Raw genomic sequence first — 6,000 nt, forward strand, 5'->3', positions numbered from 1 at the left:
GCATGGCATATACATGGTACTTTGTCAGCTTAGTTATTTCGTTGAGGCACTAAAACTACTGACTGTATTATGGGGATAAGCTTAATATCTCCATATCATTGTATTCATATGTTTTGATGTAACTTGCTGAAGAATTATGAAGAGATTGATCTAATTAAATCTTCTTATCAAGAGTAACCAGAAAATCTAATTCTTTCAAAGAAAATATTCACTTCAGTTTTTCCACTCTAAAAACTCATTGAGGGTTGGGGTTGTGGCTCAGTGGTAGAGTGCTCACCTAGCACATGTGAGGCACTGGGTTCAATCCTCAGTAGAATATAAAATTAAACAAATAAAATAAAGGTAATGTGTCCAACTACAACTAAAAAATAAAATATTTAAAAAACTCATGATGGAATTTCCTGATTTTTTTGCATAAATTTGAAAATTGTATACAATCTAAGACTAATTTCATACCTGATTTTTTTGGCATAAATTTGAAAATTATATACAATTTAAGACTAATTTCATAGTACTTCTAAAGTACAATATACAATTTAAAACAAATACCCATATCTAAAAATTCTGTTGCATTTTCTTTTATTTTGGGAGTAGGAACTGAAAATTTTTGTATAACTTAAAAATTGTAACATGCACATGTTCCTTCAACAAGCAAGTAAAATAGCAGACTGGATTAATTGAACAGTCCTTCTCTGTTTGTTGTCATGATCAACAGAAGATTTACAGTCTATATTCTCCATTTGAAGAGGTGTAGAGAAGGAGACATTAATATAATACTAAAGAGTTATTAATATTTTACTTTACAGAAAATTCTATTTGAAATAGAGAAGATGGTAGTGTCAGTCTTTTGAATGGTATTATAGTATGTATACTGGAAGAAGAAAAGATGGTGGATTAGAGGAAGGGTATGTTTTCCAGTTGCCCTATGTCTCAGGATTCAAGCTGTAACAGTACTGATTCTCAACAACACAGGTGACAGAAGGAATTCACTGAAATCCAAGATCAGAAAACAATTGAATCATGAAGACACAGAAATTCAGGATCTTTGAACATGGGGCACGAAGCAATACCTTGGATCTTCACTGGAAGCAATGGCAGTGTTATGTCAGTTCACCACAGAGGGGAGGGATGACATAGGCAGAAAGAGGGAAATACTGTAAAAAAAGACTTTAGCAAGGGAACAGAGGGGAAGTCGGATCCTAACTGAATAATACACAGTGCAGCAAGCTGGTTTTTGAAATGTACTCCATATTTCTCTGCTGGTGAGGAAAGAGCTAAAGTGAGGAGACATTTTGAAGCACTGCAAGTTGGTTTTCTATTGTGTGAGCATGGGAGGTCATAACAATTCTTTTCAAATAGTCTCAGCATGACCTGCTTGCCATAGGGTCTAGAAAGTGTCTGATGTGGCACTACTGAAATGGGTACAGAGAGGATTGTGCCCAAGGGAATTCAGGTGGGGGATATGGAGGGAAGTATGGTTTACTTTATCTTTGGTTCTAGAAGCTCATGAGACATTCTGGGAAGGTTTAGAAGTTGAACAGTCAGGTATGTTGGCACTCAGATTGTGATCTTGGGAAGACCACATTTGAAGGTGGTAGAGTGTGAGAGACTGGCTGAAGCTTAATTACCCTGTCCTAAGAATGAAGTTCTTAAGAGGCCTCTGATATTCAGATATCTAGAAGAGATTGTTATCTTCCCTGCAATAGAGGATGTGGATCTAATCTCTAGAATAGATTCCACCCAACCAAGTTCAAAAGAATGATTAGAGCTTAACACCAGCTGCTGGTGTGTCCCATTTAGATTTCTACATCAACCCTGTTCTTGGGGAGCATCAATACTGACAAAACTCCAATTGTCAGTACTCCCCATTCTGTCCTACAATATGCTGGAAAAAAGATAAGCTGAAATGTATTACAACCAGGTTTGTTTATAGTCAACTCCATATGGCAGATTGGTGAGCAAAATAAAGAGGATGAGATTAACTTAAGTTGCTGTCTCTAAAGGGTACATAGAACAAGAAGAAATGAGAAGAACACTACGGGATAGTCAGTGAACATATATCCTTGACCATTTCGTGAAAAACAATATACCTTTTTCATTGAGATTTCCTCTTCTGTTTTTGTTTTTCCATATTTTGTGTCTCTCTGTGTGTATGTGTGTTTGGTCCTGATGTACTGATAATTTAATGAGTATATATATAACATTTAACATTTTACCTGTTATTTATTTATTTTGAAGGTTTAGAGGATTTCGTGTATTTGTTTTGGTTTAATGTTTCAATTGTTCATATGTTGTTGCTTTTCTTCTTATTTATCTTATTACATTTTCTCTTCTTTCTTCTCCCTCTAATAGCCACATTCTCTTGTTCTCTCTTCCTCTATATATTTTATTTATTTTAGTTACTTTTTGCTCCTTTATAACCATCACCTGATACATCTGTCCTGCTTTCCCTATGTTCATTTTTTTGAATAGTTTAAACTTTGTTTTGCCTTCCTATCCCACTTTATTTGATCTTAAAGAAATATAATTTTACTATATTTTAGAATTATGTATAATTATGACCACTACCATTTATGTTATTATGGAAATTAGTACTGTGGATTGTATAGTTGACACCTGATGTTTATTTTTATGCTAGATCTAATTATTTTATTGCCAATATCACTATTTCTCTTTTTATGGTAATTACTGTTGTAAATGTAATATTCAGCACCAAGAATTTATTTTTATTTATTTACACTGTTTTTTTTAGTTATGCATGACAGCAGAATCTATTTTGATGTAATTATACAAGCATGAAATATATCTTATTCTAGTTAGAGTCCCATTCTTATGGATATGAATGTTGGTGAGATTCACTGAGTTGTTTTCAAATATGTACATGGGAAAATTATGTCACACTCATTCCACTGTTTTTTCTTTGCTTATTTCCCCTTCTTTCCCTGTTCTTCCCATTGTCTAATCTATTGCACTTCTATTTTTCCACTCACCCCCGCCCCATTGTGAGTTACCTTCCACCAAAGAAAACATTCAACCTTTGGTTTTTTGAGACTCTCTTACTTCACTTAGCATGTTAGCCTCTATATCCCTCCATTTACTGACAAATATTTTAGTCATTCTTCTTTATAGATAAATAATACTGCATTGTGTGTGTATATGTGTATATATATATACCAGATTTTCTTTATCCACTCATCTATTGAAGGGCACCTAGGTTGGTTCCATAATTTAGCTATTGTGAATTGAGCTGCTATAAATATTGATATGGCTACATCATTGTAGTATACTACAATATACTACATAATTTATTTTAATCCTGTATATTTGTCACTACTACTGTTTCTGTTGTTTGTTTCCCCTTTTTCTGAGAGGAGCTGGGAAGCCACTGGGACATTTTGAGGTCACAGAATAGAGATTCTGCAGTTGAGCTATGCACAAAACTCAGCCAAGTGAAAGTACACTTTGGTCCACACACAAACTAACCCCATCAAACTTCAATAATACTTTAACACTTGGAATATAGGGGAAAAACCCTCAAATCAATGACCAGACCTCAAGTAGAGGTCATAACCCTGGATATTTATTTCTACAATGAGAACAGAGAGAGCTCCTATTACATTAGGAGCTAATAGTAGCTCTCTCTGTTCTTGTTGGCTCAGAAGAACCCAATCTGTTTCAAAGAATTAGTGAATTAAATCATCATTTCTATAGCAGCAAACTGAGAAGAATTTGCAGTTGAAATTAACACTTCAATTACACTCAACTTTTGGGTTGCTGATAAAAGATGCCACAAATAGAATACTTATTTAAAAAAGAGATAGCTGCACACCAAAGTGTATCTTCATAAAAGAGGACAAATCCCTCTCAAAAGAATCACAATTGAAGATCTCTGAAAACACAATAGAAAACACCAAACAAGTACAGTCACTCAACAAAGGAATCCACAGGTATTTGAAGGGGATGAAATTCCAAGCAAAAGCTATAAAATTGATTTTGTAAATATTTAATGAACCAAAAAGAAGATCTAAGGAATGTAGTAAAAATTCAAATATGGAAGGTGAAAGACCATTTCAATAAAGGGATAGAAATTCTGAAAAGAAACCAATTGAAACCTGGAAATTAAAGACATAGTGAATAAAATTTAAAAATTCATTTAATGTGTTATTAACAGATGAAGTTATGTAGAAAATAGCACTTCAGGCCCAAAGGCCCTCAATATTGGGCCTCAATAAGCAGCAGAGAACAAAAATAAAAAGAGAGACCATGATCATACTATGAAACTCATGAACTACATTAATAAAAACAACTGAAAATTAATTAGAATTAAAGAAGGCATGAAGATACATGCTAATTGCCTGAAGAACAATTTTTTGGGGGGGCAGTATTGGGGATTTAACTCAACCACTGAGCCACATCCTCAGCCCTGTTTTGTATTTTATTTAGACACAAGGTCTCACTGAATTGCTAAGCACCTTGCAGTTGCTGAGGCTGGCTTTGAACTCATGATCCTCCTGCCTCAGCCTCCCCAGTTGCTAGGATTACAGTTGTATGCCACTATGCCTGGCTGAAGAACATTTTTAGAAAAATATTGAATAAAAATTTCCAAACCTTAAAAATGAGCTTTACATCTACATGCAGTAACCATATAGAACCTCAATTAGACAAAATCAAAAAAAGAACGTCTTCAAGGTATATCACAATAAAAATGTCCAACAGAGAGTAAGAATTGAATATTAAAAATCATAGGAGAAAAATATCAGGTCACAATGAAAGGTAAATTAATATTGCTCACTTCTGGGCTGGGGTTCTGGCTCAGTGGTAGAACACATGCCTCTCATGCATGAGACCCTAGGTTTGATCCTCAGCACCACATAAAAATAAATAAATAAATAATAAAGATTTAAAAATACTTCTCACTTCTGTCTTCTCACCCCAGGCTCTAAAATCCAGGTGGGATTAGAATAAAGTATTCCAAGCTCTTAAAGAAAACAACTGCCACCTAAGCTTACTCTACCTAGCAAAGCTATTTTTTTCAGAATGAAATAGGAAATAAACACTTTACATTGCTAGAATAAACTATGAGAACCCATGATCACTAAGCAAGCACTACATACTACAAGGACATACTACGTGGAGAAGAACTCCGAAACTAACTCCAGAGCTCTGAAATAAATTAAGTTCTCTTCAGAAGAATAAGTAAGTAAATGAAAATAGAAATTGAATTATATTTTATATAAAGCAAACAAAAATTGCAGGAAAAATAAATATCTATCCTTAATAACTTTGAAAGTCACTGTACAATAAAAAGTCAGAGATGGGAATTATGGATTAAAAAAAGACCTTACTATATACTATTTGCAAAAGACTCAGTAGGAAATCCATGGGCAGAAATGTAAAGGATGGAGAAAACATATACAATGCAAAATGCTGCCATCTGCACAACTGAACCTGAGAAACAAGCAAGGAGTAATGGGAGATTAAGAAAAACACACAGAGATACAGAGAGAAATCTGGGTTCAGATGGATGATTGATTTCTGATAAACAGCCACCCAGAGCTGGCCCAGCAGTTTATTATATAGGGTCTCATAATCAGGAAGTTAAGGACTATAGAGGCATTGTTCTTTGTGCACTAGAAAGTTACAGGGCTAGAGACATTCTTGTAGTCATTTCACTGCTGAAATTCTAGGAGCTTCCTGTGACACCCAGAAAGCATATTGTCCAAAATTTCTATTAAGTTGGCAGGTTTGAAGGTTACAGCATTGGTGAAACATTGTGGTTACCTTACTATGTTCAGAATCCTCTATCCCTGGGAACTGGAGTCTGAGGTCTAGATCAAGAACTAAATGACTCTGTGGTTAGCACAGAACCCCCTATTGAACAGGGAATAACCATAGCAACTCTGATCACCATTGGTACACTCATACCAAAAGTATTCCCAGAAGAGCATCACCTCTGTCACAGGACAGTTCAAAATCCATAATTCAATTGCCACTACTAAC

Source organism: Callospermophilus lateralis, chromosome X, assembly GCF_048772815.1.
Source record: "Callospermophilus lateralis isolate mCalLat2 chromosome X, mCalLat2.hap1, whole genome shotgun sequence".
Taxonomy (NCBI): Eukaryota; Metazoa; Chordata; class Mammalia; order Rodentia; family Sciuridae; genus Callospermophilus; species Callospermophilus lateralis.